A 25,086-nucleotide genomic window follows, 5' to 3' on the forward strand; every position below is an offset into this window, starting at 1 on the left:
CGTACTCGCCTGAATTCAAGCCACCAGAGAGAAAAAAAACGCCTGACTCCGAAACCGCACGTAGACTTTTTGCCTGCCCCCCCCTGACTGTACCGCGCGAAACATCTGCGATGACACAGATGAAAAATATACATCAATGTTGCTGAGAGGCTGGAGCGCCGGGGAGCTGGGCTCCTGCTGATGGACAGTCCGGCCCGGTGACCACTGGAATTTCGCGGGGGGCGGGGTGGGCGACCAGCGGGCGGGAAACAAGAGCGCGAGAAGCAGGACCTCTCTGCAAGACCAGCTGTGTCTCACCCAGGTGGCTGACGCCAATGTTCACAGGTAGGAACTTAATGCTGGAATAAATTACTTTCCCGATGACTGGCTTAGACTCGAGTTATAGACTTTCTATTCAACTATCCAACTATTATTTTTCTTTAACAACGTCTGCGGCCACCCTGACAGACAGATGCGTTGAAATTGTGATGGGTGTTGAAGAAGGATGTTGTGGCAATCAGCAAAGTTCTCACTCAATTGGTATGGGGGAGATGCGACTTGATTTTTTTTAAAAAGAACAAATATGAGTGTGGAAAATCTGCAAAACGAAAAATAAGATTGGTTGGATATCAGTCCAGTGCGGGATGGGGGAGCAGGGAGGCTTGGACCTGTAATGACTGTTGATGTTTCTAAAACGGAGTTGGGCTATCTTGAAGATGAAAAGCGCTCTCTATTTCCTAAAACTTCACCGTATTCCGTGGTTATTTTTGTTAATGGTACTTTGGCTCCTGTGTGTTGTTTGCAGCAGGCAGAATGTACATCTGCGGTCCAGATTACATATTGAGGAGACTGGTAGTTTTTTTTTAATAGGCTTGCAGTTTGAAATATAATAGTTGCTGGCAGGAAAATATTTACTTCTTCGGATTGAAATCTCTCCCCTTCATTCTCCGTTGGCCACCAGCCTTTAGGTTAGCCCACCCATTTACTTTAACCTCACTTTCCACATTGATTAGTCTATGCACATGTGTCAATCACTTCAAATTTAAACTCACACTTAACAGTTTGAGATATCTAGTATTTTTGTCAATGAGAACTTTCTCCACTTGACTCTCGCTTTCCCTAAATATCGCATTACCCATCTCAAACTGCTCCACTGTCAATTTCTGCCCTTTAAAAAAACAACCATGCCACTTAACTTCCTCTCGTGTCATGTGCCAACCTCCCACTGCCCTGTCCTTTATATTTCAATAATATTAACATCTCAAATGATCCAATCCATAAATGTCTACAATCCAATTCCTAACACTCGTTTCCACCTAATGATGGAGTATTTCCGTTCTCCACTATTTCCACAGTGCTCTTGAATCCATGTGTCATGTGGCTTGAATACAGTTGGGAGAGTCATTAGTCTGATCATCCTGGCTTGATCACCTCATGATGTGGAGATGCGGGCACTGGACTGGGATTAGCACAGTAAGAAGTCTCACAACACCAGGTTAAAGGCCAACAGGTTTATTTGGTAGCACAAGCTTTTGGAGCATCGCTCCTTCTTCAGCTGAGTCACCTCAAGCAGGGTTACGGTAGCATTGTGGCTATATTACTGAATAGTAATCCAGAGATATAGACAATTGATCTGCAGGTTTCCGTTCAAATTCTACCAAGGCAGCTGGAGAATTTAAATCAAGATAATTACATTTGTCTGGGAAAAAAATATGCAGGAATGGAGAAAGCCACAGTCAGTCATGGTGACCATGAAACTACCTCATTTTTGTGAAACTCATCTGGTTTACTAATGTCCTTTAGGGCTAGCATTCTGTCATCCTTACTCAGTCTAGCCCGTATGTGACCCCAGATCAACATCAATATGGTTGATTCTTAACTGTCCTCTGAAATAGACTAGTAAGCCACTCAGTATTATAGGGATGGCAATAAATGCCAACCTTGCCAGTGACACCCACATCTGATGAATGACTTTAAAAAATACTGTGATATCTTAGACAGCAGGTACAACTTCAAACTGTTCCACCACCATACATCTTCCTTTTTCTGGACACTAATTGCCTTATTAACTCCCAGCTTGCTCCACCACATTGAATCCCAACATTTCCCCATGCCCCTTTCCCTACTCCAGGCCACCATTTGTCCTCTCAATTCCCTCTCACCCCAGCTCCCAATTTTTATCTTCATCTCGCTGGTTGCTGAGATTATTAACATTTTTTATCCTCAGGCCTGACATCTGCATCCTTCAAAACTGCTACTATTACTTTTATTTTGGAAAAATAACAACTCCTAACCTTTCATTTCCTTGAATGACTATTCTATTTCATTTCTGAAATACTTGCCTTGAAGTGTTGTCCTAACAGTCCTGATTCAAGACCTTCCAGCCTGCTTTCTGTTTTGTTCATAGTACTGAGACTACACTGATTAACGCTACAAACACCATCCTTCATGACTGTGTTATCCCTCCTTATTATTTCCATTTTTCTGCTTTCTCTTGCACTATTTGCCACTTCATTCTCTGTCATCTATTTCTGTGGCAATACTATCTCCTAACTAGAGTTCCATTCAATGACACAATGGTTCAAAAGGGCCACATCCTTTCCTTCTATGACCCTCTCTGTTGTACGCCAGGACCCCACCATTGATTTGATTTGACTTATTATTGTCACATATATTAACATACAGTGAAAATTATTGTTTTTTGCGTGCTATATAGACAAAGCATACTGTTCATAGAGAAGGAAACGAGAGAGTGCAAAAGGTAGTGTTACAGTCATAGCTAGGATGTAGAGAAAGATCAACTTTATGCAAGATAAGTCCATTCAAAAGTCTGACAGTAGCAAGGAAGGAGCTGTTCTTGAGTAGGTTGGTACATGACCTCAGACTTTAGCATCTTTTTCCCGACAGAAGAAGGTGGAAGAGAGAATGTCTGGGCTGCGTGGGGTCCTTAACAATGCTGGTTGCTTTGCTGAGGCAGCGGGAAGTGTAGACAGAGTCAATGGATGGGAGGCTGGTTTTATTGGTAAGCTCCTTTTCATCTTTCACATGCAACTTCTTGTCCATACATCTGTAAGGACAGGGATTGGATCTGCCTGGTGCTGCCAACACCAAGCTGTACCCTTCTGACTCCAGTATTGATTCCAGCTCAGCACTATATCCTCCAACTGCCTGTCAAGTAATATGAGCTAAATTTCCTTCAGCTTAATTTCAGCAACTCATTTTTATCCATCGGTACTACCTTGCCCCAACTCTGTCAACTTCTATGGCTGCCAACTTTAGTTAAGTCTGGAGTGACAAACCTTGGTTTCCTGCTTAATCTTAAGTTTAAATTCCTTTCCGTATATTCAGGTTGCATGAATACTTTTTTTCACCTCTGATGCATTGCTTTCCTCTACTTCTTGGTTTCTCATCCCGCTGAATTCTTAACCCAATCTCTCCACCTTTGCATGTTACAATTTTTTTAAGTGTTGTCACCTTCCTTTTCTCCTGCTCAAAGACCTGGAGTCACATCAAACCTTTCCTTACCAAGGTCAACTGAGGCGGATTAATTTATTTGAAGATCCCCATCCTTGTTTACAAACCCCTCTGTCAGACCTTTAAGTGCTTTTCTACAGATGTCCATCACCACTGCATCATCTACTCTTCCAGGAACTCCTACCCAATATCTTTTTACCTTGTCATCAACTCCCATTCTCAGCTTTTTTTGGAGTTCACTAATAACTTCTCTTCAGTTGTAGCTTTCATCAGTTTTAATTTTCTGTTTTCTTTTCCTATCTGTTTAACGTCCACTCTTTTTCTCTCCTAATTGTGAAGTGTTTTGAGACAATTCCTTGTTAGAAGAACGATGCTATAGATTTATAAATTGTTTAAATTGTGTTGAATCTGTTGCTTTAAATGTAAGGGAATTAGAACAAAATTATTCCAGCTTTAAGCACTGAGCAAATGAAGTTGTAAATCTGCACATGCAAAGCTGTACAATACTGATAAGTTTCATTGTTTATTAGTGTTATCTCTGTTGTCTGGGTCTGAAACCAGCTTATAAATTTATGGTTACTCCCTGTTGCTGGTAAAGCCATTCTGTTGATAAATGTGAAAGAGTTCCACTGTTAAAAGGGAGAAAGTGATGACTAAAAAAAAAGGTCCAAGGATCTAAACAGCTCCTTTTCACTGTTCCATAATTGAAGTATCTATACTGGGGCATTGACTGCCCGAGCATTTATTAATGTTTCATTATGAGGAGAAGGCACATATCTGTAGTTGAGTCTGAACAATTTTATCAAACTAATATTTTCCAGGTATTGCACTGGTTTTGGGTATTGCCTATACTCTGCCGTTGCAATTGCAGTGTTATGCGTAACAGGAACTTAAAATTGCACCCAGTGTCTCCAACTCTTCAAAGAGAGCAAGAAGATAGGTTTTCTTTTCAATCCGATTTTCTGAATTTATTCATAGTTTCAATCACAAATGTGTGCTGGGTTATACCCTCCTTAAACTCCTATTTTCTACTTTAAGCTGCGATTATTTTGTTTAAAATATTATATTTGCTTAAAGAGGAGGCATCATTTTATGGTGAGGGGCAGGAGGTTTAGAAGGGATCTGAGGAAAGAAGTTTTTATCCAGAGGATGGTGGGTGTGTGGAATGCATTGCCCAGGAGGAAATCTCACAACCTTTAAAAAGTACATTGATGAGTACTTGAAATGTCATTGCTTTCAAGGCTGAGTGTTGGAAAGTGGGATTAGTGTAGATTTAGTGTAGTATTTTTGGTGCAGACTCAGTGGGACAAAGGGTCTCAGCTGCACTGTAAAAATCTATGACCCTACAATAACTTTGTTGTGTCAGAGCTTTAAGGTATGATTTTCCCGCAGGATGCAGGACCTCAATGGTGGGACCAAATAGTAGGTCCTGAAGCCATACTTGCTGAGAGAGAAAATGGCTGAGCAATTGCCAGGAGGCGGCCTCCTAATTGGCTGCTTCTGCACTCACCTGTTGAGGATGGCAGCTGGGCTTCCAATGTTGTCGGCCCAATCATTGTGTCAGCAGTCATAGAGCCTCGGCCGGCCCGCTCGCGGAGTTGGGTGCAGCTGAGGCAGGTAGAGTTCAAGGAGCCACCCTCCTCCCCCAATCCCAGTAGGCCGAGAAGATTGGAGGGGGAAAAGACTTCTGGCAGATGTGCCTAGGTCATGGGTGAGGCCTATCCTGCCAGGGGTCTACCTCTTTGTGGCATGGAGCCTCTGGCTCAAATGGCCCTCCAACGTACCACCGGGAGGGTTCCTCCATAGAGCTGGTGGCTAATGCTGCAGGGGAGGTTACTCCACCTCCAGAGAAATCCCAGCGGTACTACAAAATCACCCTTAATTTGTGGGAGGGGTTATGTATTAAGATTGGTTGTCTGCCTCCGTGGTGCTGACAGCCAATCCGTTTACCCTAGAAAATTCTCCTGGCAGCAGGAAAAGGTGGCTAGCTATCCTAACACACCTCCCCACTATTTTCCGCACAACAACCTCCCCACCCCACCTCACACCTCCATTGCCACCACCATATGGGGAAAATACAGCTCTTAAGGTTCCTGCTGCAGAGGAAACCTCTCACCGGTGGCCAATGATTTGACATTTTGAGAGTGCGTTAAACTTTCATGTCTGGAAAAACCCCTTATGATGTGTTTTTTTTGCGTACTTTAAATTTACATTTTATTGAAGCGCTCCTATTTCTTTTTATGTTATTATATTTAACTGCTTATAAATGTTACTTACAAACCATTTATTTGGTAAGTGGGAAAATTTGTTTCGGACAATGTTAAATTCTTTACTACTGAAGAGTCTCCTCAGGAACTCACTCCATTGATAGGCGTCAGGGACCACGTGTATTTATTGCAATCTTACTCGCTCTACACTCCAAACGACAACTTTCCTCTTAGGGCGGTCCACCCACAGATGCAATAACCTTTAGTGAAAGAAATCTGCCATCCTTACGTCGTCTGGCCTCCATGTGACTCCAGAATAACCGCAATGTGGTTGACTCTCAACTGCCCTCCAAGGGCAACTAGGAATGGGCAATAAATGCTGGTCAGTCAGCAATGCCCATGTCCTACGAATGGATAAAAAGAGATCACACCCAGGGTCACCTTACCCATTCCCTTCAAGGGACTACACCCCAACATAACACTCCTCCCCTCTAACAAATAATCCCCCATAACAGCAACAACATTTCTAAACTATTTACAAATGATGACGCATTTCCTTTTTTTTACATAATTTCAAAATACTTTCTGAAGAACCCACAGTATATTTACAATGTGATATAATCCATTCTTTTGTTCCCCACCCCTATGTCCACTCACATGGGCATGATCAATCTGTTAGAGGGATGACAATCCCATGGGGATTGATTTCTGGCAACTGGAACTGGCCTTAGCTTCCTCTTCAAGAGATTGTGGTCTTGACGCAGCCACCATTGGTGACCCTTCTTCCTGCATATCGTCAGTCGCCAATGCCAGCCCCCGCAGTTTCTCTTTTAGAATGGTGAACTATTGATTCCATGACTGCCTCTCCTGGCATCTCCGCTGGTTTCATCTAGAATGCCTGCAAAATTGTAGATGGGCCCCCAAGTCTTGATGTGGAGCCATCAGCAGTTACTCCACATGCTGATGCCAAACTAACTCGTCCTGAGTTTCCACCATATAGGACAATGGTCCTGTCTTGGCTACAATGACGGCCGGAACCCACTTCTCCTCAAAGAGTAGTTTCTGGCATGTACTAGCTTGCCCTTCTGAAATGCTGTTAGCTTGGCACACTTGGCTCGACAGCCCCAACTGCACCCCGGTTCCTTGCCTTATCTCATCAGGCCTCAGTAAGTCAAATGTTGTGTGCAACTGTCTCCCAAACAAAACCAGAAATGCTCCGCAATCAGGTTTCTCTGGCTGCAGTGAGCAGGACGCTGAATGTTTTACTTTCGACTGTGCTAAGAAAGATCAGCAATGAGGTCATCTGCCACTCGATTCGCTGTCACAAAAATACTGAACTGTTCGATGTAGGCTGTCCATGATTTGGCTTCCTCATCGAATGCAACTATTGTACCAAATTTTCCCACCATTTCTTTTTACTGGCGGCTCCTGCTCCTGAATCTCAGCCCGAAGCCGATTTTTCCTGCGCTGGTTCCTGTGCTCACTTCTCCCCAAACGCTCAGTATTCCCAATCACACAACGTCTTCCTCTGATCGCCCGCAACAATGGATGCCGACAATGGCTGTGGAGACAGACTTGCAAGTGTTGACAGCACATCCAACTCGCTGTTTGCCACGATGTCTTCTTACCCCATGGTCCCACCCATCCTCCGAGGGTTTTCTTTGCACTTTGCACTGTGGATCTCAGCAGACAATCTGTTTTGAAGATCCCAGTCCTTCACTTTACAAGCTGTCGGTCACTCCAACCTTCATCGCAAGCGTTATATTCTTTATTACCAGGGAGTATCCTCAAAAACTCACTCCACAGACGACATCAGGGAACCCGGCATTTATTGGTGCCTTACTCACTCCACACTCCAAATGAAAACTGTCCTCTTTGGGCAGATCAGCCCACACCCTTGGTCACCAGACCCATTCCCTTAAAGGGCCTATGCCCCAACATACATAAGAGATAATATGGAAAATCCTAAAGCAGATACTTATGAAGGATTTCAGTTAGTTACTGCAGACTGCAGCACATGACTTGCATAAAAGCAGTCAGAGGGAACCCACACTTTAAACCTCAACAGGATGGAGCTCCATGAGAGGGTACAGTTTTTATACTCCCTTTTCCTGTTTAGCAAGTTTTGATCAAAATCACCTCAAGGTTTTTGCTTATGATGTACTAAATATTTCTCTCTTCCACTCTTTTCTACCCATCCCTTGATCATACCAACTTCAGCATGTCCATTAGAAAAACAGGGACAAAACTTCCTTTGGATGCAAAGTTTTTGATTTTTGGAATATCTGTAATTTGACTCAATGATTAGGTCACTGTTATACAGTTTGGAAGGTTACAGAAGTTGATAACCTCATTTTAATTATGGTGCTAGGCTGAATTTGCTATTTTGGAAATTAAGTTGCATATGATTGTGCCTTTTTGCCTTATGCAATCCGGAGATATACCTCTGATGAGGAAGTTATTTTCTATAATTAGTTTTAATTGTCACAAATTAATGAGTTGGAATGTATTGAAGTTTATTTTGGTCTATTTATGTAATTGTCCTTTTGCAGTAGTTTTAGATAATAGTTTTCCTTGTGGATTTTATAAATAGTACTTTACAACTTAGAGCACTGCTGATATCCAGAATTGTTTTTCTTACTAAGATATCAAGCTACAGGGTCCAAAATCTGATCGCTGATAAAGTATAAAAATTTAAAAAGGAAAAATTCATCAAATTGGAAAACAGCGATTGTGATGCCAAGTTTGGATTTAGCAAACATGAAGATGGAACTTAAAAGTGGATATTGTAGATTTATTTTTCTTAATTCTTTCAAGGGATGTGGGAGTCACAAACATTTGTTGCTCGTCTCTTCTTGCCCTTGAAATATGTAACTTGCCAGCCCATTTTAGAGGCCAGTTAAGAGTCAACTGGACTAGACAAGGATGGTAGATACCTTCCCTGAAGAGTGTTAATGAACCAGACAGGGTTTTGCATCAGTCAACAATAGTTTCATGGTTATCATTACTGAGCCTAGCCTTTTATTTCAGTTTTATCAATTGAATTTAAATTTCACCTGATTTTCAGTGGGATTTGAACTCACATTTATTAGGGTTGGACTGGACCTTTGGATGATTCGCTCATTAACCTGACCACTACACTACTACTGCCCGAGCAACAAAGGTTAAAGTGTGTTCAAACATGGATTCATTTTGGCTTTGTAGAGCTTTGTTAAGGGGAATTTGGCACGGAAGAGGTAGTTTTGCTTCAATACAAAATTAAAATATATATTTCACCCCCTTTTTCTTAAGTAACTGTTGGGGATCTTCATACTTGAGCCCAGAAATGAGTGTCAACAAGCTATTCAATCACTTAGAACATTAGAGTTGAACTTAACATTGTTGTTAGTTGAGGTTACAATACGCTTATTTCCAGCAGGCATCCTGGACAATGATCAGGAAAACCATGCCTGATCCTTTCCGGACCTTCATAACGCAACAGCTCTGAGACTATTTGTAATATAACATCAAAAGCCACATGAGAGCTCATAGTGTCTGAACTTGAAACAGTAGTTCAGAAAAACTACTGATCTGACTGAGATCATTACTTTTCATTATTAATTAAGCAATTTGGGTCTGCTAGATCTCGTCATTTACCCTTCACGCATATTATCCAAACCCCGCCTTCTTTTGAAACTCAGTTGGCCCTTTCAACCATTTATAAAACACTTGAGACAATACCTTATTGCTGTTACCCTCAAATGTGTCCATATGTGTAAACCATAACCAACAATAAACGTCAAGGTATTGAAGATGCTTTTTTGCCTTCTTATTTTGTTTATCTGCCTTCATTATCATCCTTCCTTTCTCTATCATCTGAATTCAGCAGTAGTGGTGGAAAGGACAGGTAGAATTTTATGGAGTTGCCAGGGAACTCACTTTGCTCTGGTCGTCAGAGGGACCTGGGGCAGCAGCTTCTTGGCACCAGTCAATTATGTGGCCGTCGCTGGGGTGCTACCCCGTTAAGGATGTCTGCCCGCCCCCAATAGCAACGAGCCATTCAAAGGGCCAACAGCCTCAGCAGCGCTACCAGGAGTGATGGCCATTGCTGGAACTCCAGTGGCAGGTGAAAGCCACGTTAATGGTTGTTCACCCTCCAGGTCAGGTCAGTGGGATCTAGAGATGCTGGAGCCAATCAAGCAGGGCATTGGCAGGATGGGCAACACATTTGCAATGGCGTGGCCTTTGTGTCAGGGTCCCCTCCATGGGCTTAAGAATGCCCAAAAAAGAGATAGTGTGAGGTGATAGTCTCGTGGTATTATCGCTAAACCATTAGTCCAGAAACTCAGCCAATGCTCTGGGAATCTGTGTTCGAATCCATGGCACCGAGTGGAATTTGAAATCAATAAAAAAAATCAGGAATTAAGAATCTACCGATGACCATGAAATCATTGTTGATTGTCAGAGAAACCATCTGGTTCACTAATGTCCTGTCGGGAAGGAAATCTGCCTTCCTTATTTAATCTGGCCTGGAGTTGGGGGTAGGGTGTTAGCGTGGATAGAGGATTGGTTGTCAAATAGGAGGCAGAGAGTGGGGGTCAATGGGTGCTATTCGGATTGGCGGTTGGTGACTAGTGGGGTGCCCCAGGGGTCGGTGCTGGGGCCTCAGCTATTTACCATTTATATAGATGATCTGGAGGAGGGAACCGAGTGCAGGGTGTCGAAATTTGCTGATGATACCAAGATTGGGGGAAAGGCAAATTGTGCGGAAGGTGTGGAGAGTCTGCAGAAGGATCTAGATAGGCTGGGCGAATGGGCCAGGAAATGGCAAATGGAATTTAATGTTGGCAAGTGTGAGGTGGTCCACTTTGGTAGGAAGAATGGTAGGAAGGACTATTACTTACGTGGCGAAAAACTGCAGCAGGTGACGGTGCAGAGGGACCTCGGGGTCCTTGTGCATGAGTCGCAAAAACCCAGCTTGCAGGTGCAGCAGGTGGTCAGGAAGGCGAATGGGATGCTGGCCTTCATAGCGAGGGGGATTGAATATAAAAGTAGGGAGGTCTTGCTGCAGCTGTATAGGGCATTGGTGAGGCCGCAGCTGGAGTACTGTGTGCAGTTTTGGGCGCCGCACCTGCGCAAGGATATTTTGGCCCTGGAGGGAGTGCAGAGGAGGTTTACTAGGCTGATACCGGAGTTGAGGGGATTGAGCTATGAGGAGAGGCTGAATAAACTAGGCTTGTACTCGTTAGAGTTTAGAAGAATGAGGGGAGATCTCATTGAGACGTATAAGATGATGAATGGGATGGATAGGATAGAGGTGGAAAGACTCTTCCCGCTCAAAAAAGACAGTAGGACTAGGGGGCACAGCCTCAAGATAAGGGGGAGGCGGTTTAGAACGGAGTTGAGGAGGAACTTCTTCACTCAAAGGGTGGTGAATCTCTGGAATTCTCTGCCCGTTGAAGTGGTGGAGGCTGCCTCGCTAAATATTTTTAAGAAGCGGGTTGATGGGTTCTTGATAAGAGAGGGGATTAAGGGTTATGGGGAGAGGGCGGGAAAGTGGAACTGAGCCACGACAGATCAGCCATGATCTTATTGAATGGCGGGGCAGGCTCGAAGGGCTAGATGGCCTACTCCTGCTCCTATTTCTTAGGTTCTTATGTTCTTACATGTGACACCAGAACCACAACAATGTGGTTGACTCTCAACTGTCCTCTGAAATGGCCTAGCAAGCTGCTCAGTTCAAAGGCAACTAGGGAGGGGCAGTAAATGCTGGCCAACCAGCGAAGCCTATGAGCCATGAAGGAATGAAAAGTGCCCTCCAGAATTGCTGGATTGTCGCAGGATTTATGTAGCAGTCACCCCAGGTGATTAACCCCTCATCGCTGCAATTGATAAACTGGAGGTGGAAGCAGAAGGAGGCCCTTAATTGATCAATTACGTGGCTTAATGGGGTTCTGGGTCACCCCTCCTGCCATTGGCAAAGTGGCATGGCAGCAGGACAATGAGGGGCACGCCATCTACTAAACTCCCACTTAACTTTGCCAGCTTTCCTGCCTCCGAGCCTGTCCCCAAAGGGCTGGTGAAATTCAGCCCTATCAGTCTCAATGGATAAACTAATCTTTAGCAAAAGTAGAAATTTCTGTTTCCGTGATGAATAATAAAATTAATTATAGAATGACTTACTCACAGACCAGATGTGACTACTCCAAAAAGCTCGCTTCCATATGGAAATCCTTTACCATAAATGACTCATGAAGATACAGGAGTGAACGTTTTTATCAAAGTCATTTGTTTCTAGTCTTTCCTGAGATTTTCCACTTGTCTTAGTCTGTCATAGATGTCAATGCTGTTGACTTGCTGCCAGATTCTGCTGGTTTAATGAAGTCATTTATATTGTGTTTTGAGCCATTAGAACCATTCTGTTATCAGTTAATCCAACACGTTGTCACCGTGGTTAGCACTGCTGCCTCATAGCGCCAGGGACCAGGGTTCAATTTTGGCCTTGGGTCACTGTCTGTGTGGAGTTTGTACGTTCTCCCCATGTCTGCATGGGTTTCCTCCGGGTGCTCCAATTTCCTCCTGCAGCCCCAAAGATGTGCAGGTTAGGAGGATTAGCTGTGGTAAATGTGTGGGGTTATGGAGATAGGGTAGGGGAGAGGGCCTGAGTTGGATACTCTCAGAGACCCAGTGCAGATTTGATTTGCTGAATGGCCTCTGCTGCACTGTAGGAATTCTATAATCCCTTGTAGTATGTGCATGTGTTTCAATGCTCATCAGCTATTCTTTCTCATTAAAACATTTCCAGCTAACTGCTACCGCTGTTTTGATGCACTGACATTTATCGGGAGAAGCAGAATACATTAAACCTGAAATCTAATTGTGGCAGTTCTTCTTCTGAGACATTTTCCGAAGTTTACTCATCGCCAGCTTCAGCAGTCGGTTCTCACCTGGCTTATGATATGTGTGAGTGGATGAACAGTCACAATACATTCGCTTTTTCTTATGATAACAACACTGGAAAAATTGTCAACTGAAATAAAAGTAAACGTGGTTATGTTTTCATTTCATCTTTGCCCATCCCCTTCCTGTGTCCCACTGCTCTGGTCTGCTCCATGTTGTTCATGTTATCACTTTTTCCACGGTTCTGCTGCATTCTATCCTGTCGTTTTTCATCTTTGTAATCTGCAACTTTCCCTTTCAACATCATTAATCCCTGTCTCTTATCTCCTGTGTCCTCCATCTGACCTCTCTGCACTTCTCTCAAAGTCTTTGCTGACTGTCTGCTGCAGATAGTTAGATCATTGCCCTCCATCCACTACCAACTCTCCCTTCTTGATAGCCACTGCCTTATATGGTGAAGATGAGTGAATTATAAATGTAAATTGTATCTCATGCTTCCCAGCATGTACATAAGTGCACTCACAAACAAGAACATTGCTATGGTCTAAATTTAAACTCTGGGATATACCTCAAGACCACACAAGGGATAGTATGAACAAGAAGTTTGTGGGCTACCCTAAAACCATCCAATGAGTCAAATGTGTATAATTAATTTACTCTTGAGGCTCATGACTTATTGGTCTGTCGTTTGGTTTGTCTTGGTAAACCACAATGCCCATTTGTGTATTTTCGAGTAGTTTCAGATACTATAAAAGCATGTAAGAAGCAATGGTATGTATCCTATTTTTCTGATGATTTGCTCCAACCACATGACTGGAGATTGGTCTTTGCCAAACAAACATACTATGGAGCTGATTATAAAACAGTAAATAGATAGATTTTGAATGGGTTAAAATCTTGTCCTCTAAGTCCTGATTCATGAAATTAAGTTTTTAATACGTTCACCTACCCCTCCCCCCACTCTATCCACTCCCCCACAACTTCTCCTTTCCTTTCTGATCGGTTGCAGCTTTTGCGTGATATCGTTGCTTTATTCCTGCCTTTTTAAGATTAGAAACAAATGGAAAAAAAAACCCTTTCTATTGGATCCTGAAATAACTTGATACCGCCACTAAAAATATGCACTCTTTCTTGGATGCTTCCAGAGTTTTGGCTTCCACTACCCTACTCATTTGTCCATTTCATGTTTAAACCGTTCTTTGTGCTTCAAAGAAAGTCCTAATACTGAAGGCCTCCCAAATCCTTAATTGAATACTAGTATCATGATTGTACAAGAATTAACCAGGACATTGAGAACATTGGACATTGTCTGTATAGCACGCAAGAAACAATACTTTTCACTGTATGCTAATACATGTGACAATAATAAATCAAATCCAATAATAAATCAAATCAAAAGAAAAAAAGGAGGTTGGAAATATTTGGTGAGTAAGTAATGGTTAAGGATGACTGCCTGACGAGAGAAAACTATTTGCAATATCATACAAACGTAAAAACTAGGAGCAGGAATGGGTCACTTGCTCCCCCATCCCCTCCTCTGTCCCTCCTGAGACTGCACCATGATTAGATCATGGTGGATCTCATTTTAACCTTGATTTTGCATTACTACCTATTCCTGATAACCTTTCGCCCCCTAGTTTATCAAAAATCTATCTAAAGGCATTGAGGACTTTATCGCAACCGAAGTTGACATGAGGTGAAGATGTCAGCATTGGACTGGGGTGGGCGTAGTAACATGCCTCACAATACCAGGTTCAAATCGAACAGGTTTGTTTGGAATCACGAGCTTTCGGAGCACTGCTCCTTCACCTGATGAAGGCGCAGCACTCTGAAAGCTCATAATTCCAAATAAACCTGTTGGACTTTAATCTGGTGTTGCGAGATTCCTTACTCAACCAAAGTTAAGGATGTGACTTATATAACCTTGCACACCAGCTAATATGGGTGCCAGTATAAGGTGTTGGGTGGTCAGGAATTGAATGTGATTGGTGGAAAAGGAGATAGATCTTGGATGAAATTAGCATAACCGGAATATGTGGAATTATTGAACAAACAGTTGAGAGATGGGAGAGTTCAGAATGAGAGTGAAAACAAGAGATGTTTCCCAGTTTGTACATTATTTTTACAGCAATTATGAATTCAAACTTTAAGATCTTTAAGTAAAATCTTTGGCATTATCTGAGTCAGGAATTTAGAGGGCCAATAGCTACAGTTAACATCAAGAAGTGACGACCTCCATTATTACTGAATTTGGCTCCTGGGGTCACTTTCTACACAGGAGTTGGGGTGGAACACACAAGGAAAATACTAAAGTACAATGCAGGGGAATCTGAGATTTGTGGTTATGAAAGAGTATTAACAACTCACTGTAAAGATTCTGGCTTTCGTAGCAGACCATGGTGTTAAAACAGTGAGGTGTTAGCAATTATTTTTAGAAGTGGCAATCAGGACTGCAAAGTCCAACTCCAGCGTAAAGGTATCTGTTTCATAACTGTGTGATGTGTGAGAAATCAGTAGTATCATAAAGTTATTCCCAAAAAAAGAATTTAAAGAGCGTAGGGGAAAATAGAAATGTGGCTTAGTGATAATAGGGTGTATTTTCAGAACATAAATCAGCTCTTTGCTGGTGGCATTATATTGCTGGGCAGGATGAGGCACTAGTGATGGTATTGGATTTACACTCATTCAGTGCAAGGCACTGGGAGAATTCTGTGCCTTTTAACGAGCTGTTCTCTTAGATTGACCCTACCACTGGATATTTCATCACTTATAGACCCTTCCAGCTTATATTCTACCTCAATTTCAATGCTTTGACACCTGTGTTTGGACCTGCTGGCACTGATCACTTTTTGCTGCCCTTGTGACTGTTGTAGGAAAGCTGTTCTCGCCTTGTCCTCATTTCTCATTTGGTCCTTAAGGGAGATTGCTGAAAATATAAGTCCTTGGACTCCATCTGATTCCTAAAAATGTGTTTCACAGATGTGAAGTGTGAACTCAAAGCTGTAGAGGCAAACTTGTTTTAAGGCACCAGGAGTTGCTGTGGAAATAGTGCTCATGAGGTGAGCAAGATATCGCAATCGCCATGTGACTGGGAGGCCGGTCTATTCATTCTTATAGAGAAGGTCAACAGTTAAAATTCCTCAGGCCTTGTGCTGAAAACGGCACGGTAGCTGGAAATAGGAGAGGTTTTTAATGCATCCATCAATGATCCCATTGTTCTGAACCTTCTATTTTAATTTGCATATTCTTATTGGTCTTTGTAATCCAGCTTATTGAATAATATATGTGAGCTTCGGGCAGGAAAGTGAACCAGATGAAAGAAAATTCCCTCAATTCTATAGATAACCAAAAGGGGTTTATGTTAATGGGGAAGAGTAAAGTTGACTAATGCTGAACAGTGACTTAGCTTGAAGAACCTCTGTGTAATTAGTTGTATGCTCTATTTGTATTCTGCAAGTTTTGTGCAATGTGCCGTAAACATAATTTTGATTCTTATGCTTTGATTATAATAACTGCACTTTTTACTTTAGAAGATTTATGCTGTAATTGCCATCATTGCCTCGCCACATTTGCAAGGAATATTGATTTGATTTTATTTTTTAGAATGCGTTACATAGGATAAACGGCACAGAAACAAGTAACTCAACCCAACAAGTTCATGCTGCTGTTTATGTTCCATTTGAGCTTCCTCCCATCTTTTTTCATCTAAATCTACCATTATAATCAGCTTTTCCCTTCTTTCTCATATCCTTGTCCAGCTTCCCTTTAAATGCATCCATACCATTTGCTTCAACTGCTTCCAACGGCAATGAGTTCCACACTCTTACCTCTCTCTGGCTGAAGAAGTTTCTTCTGAATTCCCTGCTGGATTTCTTGATAGCTATTTTATATTGATGGCCAATGATTTAGAATTTACTTCTTTAATGCCAATGCAATCTATTGCTCGGAATGACCTGGACTATGCCACTGAGTATTTCCATCCAAATGTCTGGAAATATATTTGCTGGATTTTTGTGGAAGAAGCAGTGAGGTCAAGTTGAAAAACTTTCGTGACTTGGCAGATCTTTCACCTTTAATAAAAAAGTCCTGCTCAGGGAGGAGGAGGTGGGATGAAGTTAGGCAGACCCAAGGTGGCAGTGTAGGTGGACAGATGTCTCAGCCTGCAGGTTGGAACCCTACCCTCATTTACTGGAACATCAGCCCAGTTGTAATGTTGAATGTCAAGTTCTCAAACCCTCACCAACCCCTCGCCACACACATTCAAACACACATGCCTTTCATGCCCAGATGAAACCTACATTGCCACTTAATCAGTATCCACTATGGGCAGACCTTAGGAACCATGTCTTTGAAATGTAGATGGAAAAAAAGTACTTCTCACTGTCTAATAGGGCTGTCAATTGGATGCACATCTTACTGAAAAAAAACTTTCAAAAAAAATTCAAATAAATTAAGACCCCTCAAGTGGCCAATCTGTTGTAAAAACATCTAGTCACAATCCACATCAAACATAGATTCTTTAATAACCTCTTAAAACTGTCAGTCAAACTGTCTACATAATGCAATCCCCTCTCACCACCGCCCCCCCACCAAGGTAAGCGATGAAGGAGGTTTTGAAACTTGGCCAAGTATTCATAATGGCTCCAGATACCAATACAAAGCATTACAGCTTCAGACTATGAAGCCGATTGAAAGTGAAAAACAGGTGTTTTTTTTTTCTAATCTACACCGGATGACTTGTTAATCATAGCACACCAGAAATAGGAGTCTGTTTTGTCATAGGACAAAATTGCAGACATTTTTTTCAAATTTAAAGGACTGCAAACATTTAAATCACTTCAGATCATGACACAACACTGATCCATGTAATTGACTGCTTACTTTTGCAGGACAGACCCCTATAATTAATTATTGCAGTTAAAGACAAACCTAACTTATAATACAGTATCCAAATATCGAAACTGAAATAACATTTTTTTCTTGTATTTCAAAGTCTATCACCGAAAGATTTCCAATAGTAGGTGACTATTTTTTTTCTTTGACTTGGAACAGAGGCACCCCTGTGATTCAAAACTTCTCTCAGGTGCTGTCAGCCATTTATTCTTACAGGATAAATTCTTCCAGATTCCATAATTACTGCTGGAAATTCCAGACTCCATAATAACTTTTGAAAATTGGAATGGGGACAGATTTTTTGGAATTAGGTCCAGCTTGCTATTGTTAAAGGCTCCCAAGTCAGCTCAACTTGGTCAAAATCTCAGCCTACAGCTGTATAAGAATGCCACCCCTCCCCACCCATTTAGAAATCTGCAAATAAATGTACCTTGTATTCGATACCAAATTACAAATAGACATAGTAGATTTTTTTGTAAAACCTTTAAGAACGCAAGTATGTGATTTACAGGGGACAGTGAAACACTATATTCTTGTGCTTGTCTGTTATGGACCTTAGTTAATGAGTAGTGAAAACTGCCTCCTGGTCCACCTTTTAAGCAAGATTCTCATCAGCTAAAGCAGTGTTGGGGATACTATCAACAGTATGTGTACCTCAGCAAGGGAGGAGAACAAATTAGCAGGTTCAGTTCTCTTTCCTGTCAATGGTAACCCTTGGGATGTTGATAGTTGAGGATTCAAAAAATCCTCAATGCCATTGAGTGTCAGGTTAGAGATGGCCATTGCCATGATACTTGTGTGGTGCAAATGTTTTTGCCATTTATCAGAACGGTCCTGTATATTGTCCAGATCTTATTGCATATGCACACAGACTACTTTAGTATTTGAGGCATTGTGAGTGGTAATGAATATTGTGCAGTCATCAGCGGACATCTCCAGTTCGACATCTGATTGAAAGTCATCGAGCTGAAACAACCCTGTGTCTCTCCACATATGCTGCCTTGCCTGGGGAGTATTTCCAGCATTTTCTATTTATAGTGTATAAATGGTAGTGTATTGGGGAGGGGGAGGGTGTGGGATGGAGATCAGGGGGAAGAACAGATTTTTAATTCTGTCAGGCAAGAAATGAAGTAACAAAACCAAAATCAGACGAAATTCACCGGAAGCAATCACGCACTTAATCGGAAAATAGCTCTCTGGTGTGAGAGCATGTGGGCCAGTTAACCAAAGCTTAAGAGCCAGCAGACCGTATCTTGATAACTCCTGATTAGAACACTAACCCTTCAGCTCATGCGTCACATCCAGATTGGAATGGGAAAGTGAAAATCTCTTTATTGATGTTGTGGCTTAGGAGTTATGTACACATTATCACATACTGACACTTTGTTAACAGAGTGAATGGTTGCTAAAATGTTTGTGTATTTTCTTCTCAAAAGCATCTGAGATGTTTCTGGGTGGAGAAATACAATGTATGGCGCACACTGTAATCTTCTAGGTAGCAACCACCCATCAAAACAAGTTAAGTGGAAGCAGTCCTTGTCATGCTTCCGCACAACCCTGTCTGAAGTGACCTACTTTGAGGGTCTGGTGCGGTAACCTGCTTGGAATGTGGGTTTTCTTGTGGTTAGTATTTGAGCAATATTTATCTGTGTTGTACATTATAAACAAATTGTGGTATGGCTTCTTCCTGCTCTTGATTTTAGTTGCAAACATACCCAGTATGACATTGGTTGATTGTTCCATTATCTGCTCCAGTGAAAAGCATGGACCAGAATTTGATGACCCCCCCCCCCAATCCGATGACCAGTCCAGATCACCCCTTCCCCATCTCAATGGCCAGCCCCAATTTTCCTTCCTCCCTCCCTCTTCCAACAATCCAACTTGCAAAGCAGCAGCAGGTTCCCTCCCCACCCATCCCCAGTATGTCCTGCCCCCTCTGGCCCTGCCCTCTCAGTATTGCTGAGGCGGAGATGGGGGAGGTGATGGGAGTGATCAGAGCAGGCTGGCCCAGAGAATACCATCCCAGGCCAGCTAGTCAAAAGGTAATGTCAATTTCAATGACATTTCCATATGATAATCAGCTCCGTGCTGATTTCTCGTGCGGAGCAGATTGCGCTAAAAAAAACCACTTGGGCAACTCGTGCCCAGTTGGTCACCAGTCACAAACCTCGCAAAATGCCTCCTGCTGATGTCTCCTATACGTTTCAATGAGATCACCTCGCATTCTTTTAAATTCCAATAAATAGAGTCTCAACCTGTTTAACATTTCCTCATAAGACAATCCCTACATATTGGGGATTACCCTCGTGAACCATCTTTGAATTGCCTCCAAATATCTTCCTTGGTTTAGATGCAGGACAAGATTTCATAAATATTTCCATTTATGACTTTATAAGTCACTTACTGTTTTTCTGTTCATGAATTATCTAGACAATCCTGTCTTTTGTACCTATATGTTGCATCACATGGTTCGTCATATTTATCCTCATGTGAAAGACAATAGGGAGTAAAAAGATAATAGATAATGCTGATCTGACAGCAACAATGACTTCTTTCGAACATTTATACTCCTGGCATGCACGCTTTTTAAATATTTATTTGTAATCTTTAGCTATCAAAGTTGTGCTTTTAGTATGGAACTAAGAGTTTTTAAAACATGTTTTCTCTTTCAAATCAATGCTGCAGTATAATTATAAAGTTATTGGTATCTTTAATACCTTTTGTGCGCCTTTCTAAATTTGAATAGACCATTTGACAATGAGAGTCATTGGAGTCAAGACCAATTCTGTTCTCTTCTGTTATTTGTACTGATACATTTTCTAGCAGAAGTCACAAATTGGCTTCTCAGACATGGGCTGCAAGGTGCTAATGTGAGGTTAGAGTATTTAAAGTACAGAAGCATCCCTACAAAAGACAGAGTTTACACAGACTCGACACAACTTACATTTTCAAAATCATGTTTTGTTTTTGCAGCAATGTAAGGGTGTTGAATGTTTTGTTCTTATTCTCAAAGGAGCACGTTCAGTAGAACTGACCTGTTGATTTTTAATTCTAGCTCTTTGTAAAGTAAAATCTGGAATTGTAAAATCTACAGGAAGCACTTAATCACAATAATGTAAAAGTGTGTATGGTCACTTGTCACGTAGTCATTTGAATCTGAAACCAAAATACAGTCATTACTAACCAGTCCATCTTCCTTTTTCTGAAACTACTTTATGACAATGAAATTTGAAATGGTACTACTTTTATGTAAATAGCGACATTTGCATCCATTCTATAGCTAATTTGAAAAAAAAATCACAAGTCAAATCTCTATCGAGGTTACCCGAGTCCTAACCTTTGTCTTGTTCTCATTTCTCTCTATTTCCCCTGTTGCCCTCTCAGAGCTCAAGTCCATGCAAACTTCCTCCCAGTTTCTCGAATGCATTCCTATTAAACTATTGATCATCCAATTTCTCTAAGATACTGACTCTATCCCTATGTGATTGTGCTATCCTTGCTATTATTTCATGTCCTCATTCCCTATTCCGCATAAATCTATGCCCATCGTTTCTGTATTTCTGTACTTCCTTTCTGAGGAAGGGAGTCAGCGTGGGGGAGAGGTGGGGGAGGGGATTGGTTTGAGTGGACCAACCTGAAAGGCTAGGAAGGTGAATGGGGATCCTGCAAATTTAATTTTTTCCCTTCAGTTTCCTGCCTGGCAACAAGCTGAATTCAAGACACATTCTCCAAGGCGGCCTTCACAACACGCAGAGTAGCTGAGCAGAGATTGATAGCCAAATTCCGCACACACAAGGATAGCCTCAACTGGGATCTTGGGTTCAGGTCACACCATCTGTAACCCCCACGACTTGCCTGCACTTGCAAAGTCCCACTAACTGTCCTGTCTGGAGACAATACACATCTCTTTAACCTGTGCTTAATGCTCTCTCCACTCAGTGTCTGTACCTTTAAGGCTTGATTAGCTGCAAAGACTCACATTCCAATCATTATTCTGTAAACTGAGTTTGTGTCTTTTATATGCCCTGTTTGTGATTAGAACTCCCACTCACCTGACAAAGGGGCAGCCAGCGCTCAGAAAGCTAGTGGCTTTTGCTACCAAACAAACCTGTCGGACTTTAACCTGGTGTTGTGAGACTTCTTGCTGTACAAGCCGAATGGACAGCCTTACTGACCTGTCGTCAGGGGTGGACCATCAGCACCAGGAGGTCTCAGTCCTTGGGGACCGCCCAGAGCAATCAGCTACAGATTGGGATCTCTGCCGGATGGTTCACGGAAGTGGAGATTCTTCTTTGTAGGGCTGAATGGTGGTTGGGCGTGGGTGGGTGCAGGGTGGGGGAGAAAGCACTCTAACTCCTGCCGGCAAAGAATACTGTAAAACGCATTCGCCTTCTGCAGCCTCTGCCTCTACCTCACTGCCAGCTTTCCCGGACCCTGGGAAATGTGCAAGATAACTGTTGCATTTGAATCAGGTTCCCAATTCCACTGAGAACCTGATTTCTCTTGTTAATAACAGGCCACTTGCGTGGCATATGCCTTGCTAACATAAAAAAACGACAATGTGGTGGGTGGGGGAGGTACCAAGTTTGGGACATGTGTCTTGTTTCAAGACATTTTTACCCCCGACAGTCTGCCGCCACCATGAAGGAGCAATGTTTGGAAGAATTACGTCCTCATCTTTGACTCCTCTGCATCCATGTCACAATTTTCATCTCATTCTACCGCCCCCCCCCCCCAACCCACGCTATTTCAGCATCGAGTTCATTTATTGCAGCGTTGCCATCTTACTTTGACCCTTGGTTGAGCTTGCATCCCCTGTAATCTGTCCATCACATTAAGGCCACATACTTTCAACATTACACTCTCTGCCTCTCCTTCTGCCTGACTGCTGCCAAAACCCTCGCCCATTCCTTTCCCGTATCCAAAGATTACTGTTCCGGAACTATTTTCCACCCTGCAGCCCCATAATCAGCTTCAAACACTCCCTGTTGTGGCCGGATAGAAAAAGTAAAGCTGCCGTTCTACGTTTGTCTGAAAGCTGTTTCTTAATCTTCGACTTCAAGAGTGCACCCCTGCTGTAGCGGTGTAATTCCCCATGTCCCACATCTGAGCCTGTCAACGTGTAAAACGTCATGTGTGTAGGAGTGATACAAATTGCTCTGAAATACATGGGGCTGTGCTTTACTTTTCATGTCGACAGATCAAAGCAGGCTACTTTTTTTTAAAAAAGACAAAACCAAGTGACGCTTGGTAATTATGCTGAGCAGTCAATTTGTGTCAAAGCATAGCGGACCCCTTTCATCCCTACAGTCCGTATTGGGTTCGAACATGGTTTTCAGATGTGAAGAAAGACTGTAGGGTACACTACACTATCCTTTGCTACTCCGATACTATCGGTTTTTCCTTTCTATCATTTAAAGATTTTTAAAATCCAACTTCCGATTTTAATAGGTGGGAGGAGGAGGGAGGCTGGGGGTGTGGCGGGGATGAGGGGTGGGAATCAGGAATGGTGTGCCTAAATCCAGAAACAGGAAACGCACCCACACCTAACTGAAATGTCTTGAGTACATTTCCATAATTTCTCTCAGCCTCCCGGCCCAAACTCAAAGCCAGATCTCCCGCTTGGCAAGCGAGAGGCAGGAAACCCAGAGCGTAAATGGTTCCCGCTGGAAGTGTCTCAACTGTGATGGCCTTTGCAGTCAAATAGGCTTGTCAGCACTGTTTGTGTGAGGCTCACTTGTGAAGCATGCAGGAAATGACTGTGGAGGCACATCATAGCTGAGTCACTGTGAAAATGAGAAAAACAACAGCAAGAGGCAAGGAGAATGAGAGCGAGCCTCACCTAGGATTAGGCAAAGAGGGGTGTTTGGTGGCATTTGACTTGATAATTTCTTGCGCTGGGGGAGGATTGAGATTAACAAAAATCTGGGAGCTCCAAATTGATTTTGCATGATTGTAGTATAGCTATTTAAATTATATTAAAAAACTCATTTTTGAATAAATTTAGCTGCATAACGAGCGTTTCTGGAAGTGTAACGTTACTGTCATGCTGGCATGTTTGGGAATTTAGCCGTAGATTCAGCTGATGCCGGGGCATTGTCCCACAAAGTCGCAATAGCTGTTATTCCCTCTCTATGTAATGCTGATTGTCGGACAAATAGAGAAATCGTCCACAACATTTTCTAATTATTTCAGTGAAGACAACTGTAGACTATGAGGGATATATTGGATCAGGTGGGATTATCCTTCATTCTGTATCCTTGAGGCAGACAGCACATAAACGCCTTGTCTAAAGAATTTCAGCATTTACCCTAGCTGCTGCATGCTCAAAGGGGGTCCAGCAGTTTTGCATGGCTAGCATAATGAACAGCAAGCTTGGACCTCGAAATGGCAGCCTCTCTGCAAGAAGAGCTTCATCCATGCAACAGCACCTACTGTGACTGTCTCTGGAACATTTTAAAGTCTATTTATTAGTGTCACAAGTAGGCTTACATTAACAATGCAATGAAGTTACTGTGAAAATCCCCCAGTCCCCACACTCCGGCACCTGTTTGGGTACACTGAGGGAGAATTTAGCATGGCCAATGCACCTAATTAGCACTTTTTTTGGACTGTGAGAGGAAACCGGAAACCCATGCAGTTCATGCAGGGAGAACATGCAGATTCCGCACAGACAGTGACTGAAGCTGGAAATCGATCTGGGGAAGGAGAAGAACAGCAAATGGAATAGTAAGGCAGGAAGAGAGCTCTTGGTTTTTCTGATGTGTCTTGGGAGGCATTCACAATGGAGGTTGCGGTCTAAAGCAAGAGGTCTGTGGTCACACCAGCTGCAGCTTGCATTACATGACAGTTGACATGTTAATGCTGAGATGGGATTTCAGGAGAGATATGGCACAGAAAAATGCAAATGTTCTCAGTGATGCTGAATGCAATGTCCTCAGTCATAGCCAGCTCCATGTTGTGGAGAATTGCCTCCTCTAGGCCTACAAGGCAGAGGGAAGAATGTCAGTGAGTGTGTTGCAATGTATTTGCATTATGTGTCTGCTGGAGGTTGTCCTAATCAGCCTTGGAGGGGCAGGAGCATGGCATCACTAGAAAGGAAGTGTGTCATGTGATCCAGATCTAGTTTTGCTTTTGCAAAAGTAAGAGAGATGTCATGTTCTTGCAAGAGGAAAGGAGACATCCAAGGTGAATCCTGAGAAGGGACTGAAAGCAAGTTCAATAATCTCTTACAGTGGTCAATTTCAATAACCTCAAATGACATCTTCTACCCACTACCCCACCGCCTTCTCACATTGCTTAGTTCACCACACACCTACATCTCTATCAGCAGCAATCAGGACTTACTCTAAAAATCCAGATACTCCATTTCATTCTCACACATACCTTTGCTGCCGACCTCACGCTCACAGCTCACTGCTTTTACGTACCTGTGCAGGGTGTTTATGATGATATGAAGACACCCAGTCACTCGTAAGATATTGTGTAAGCATGCGTGTTTATTTATTAATGTTAGGCATATGAGAACACATGGATAGAAAGTTTGAAGGCATCAGAGCTGCAGAGCTGTGGGTCTGTGGTCTCCACAAAGCAAAAGCAAAACTAAATCTGGATCACATGACACACTTCCTTTCTAGTGATGCCATGCTCCTGT

General features: G+C 42.5%; 1 long non-coding RNA gene across 1 annotated transcript in view; it reads left to right on the top strand.

The window, feature by feature from the left end:
• The first annotated feature begins 224 nt into the window (after positions 1–224).
• LOC145351034 (uncharacterized) overlaps positions 225–25,086 on the top strand; it is a 137,672-nt gene continuing 112,810 nt past the window's right edge. Inside the window, exon 1 of the long non-coding RNA XR_013888299.1 lies at positions 225–324. This is a non-coding gene — a long non-coding RNA (uncharacterized LOC145351034). The remainder of the gene's footprint in view (positions 325–25,086) is intronic.

The sequence above is a fragment of the Carcharhinus amblyrhynchos genome, chromosome 12 (assembly GCF_965287045.1).
Source record: "Carcharhinus amblyrhynchos chromosome 12, sCarAmb.v2.hapA, whole genome shotgun sequence".
In the NCBI taxonomy this organism is placed as follows: domain Eukaryota; kingdom Metazoa; phylum Chordata; class Chondrichthyes; order Carcharhiniformes; family Carcharhinidae; genus Carcharhinus; species Carcharhinus amblyrhynchos.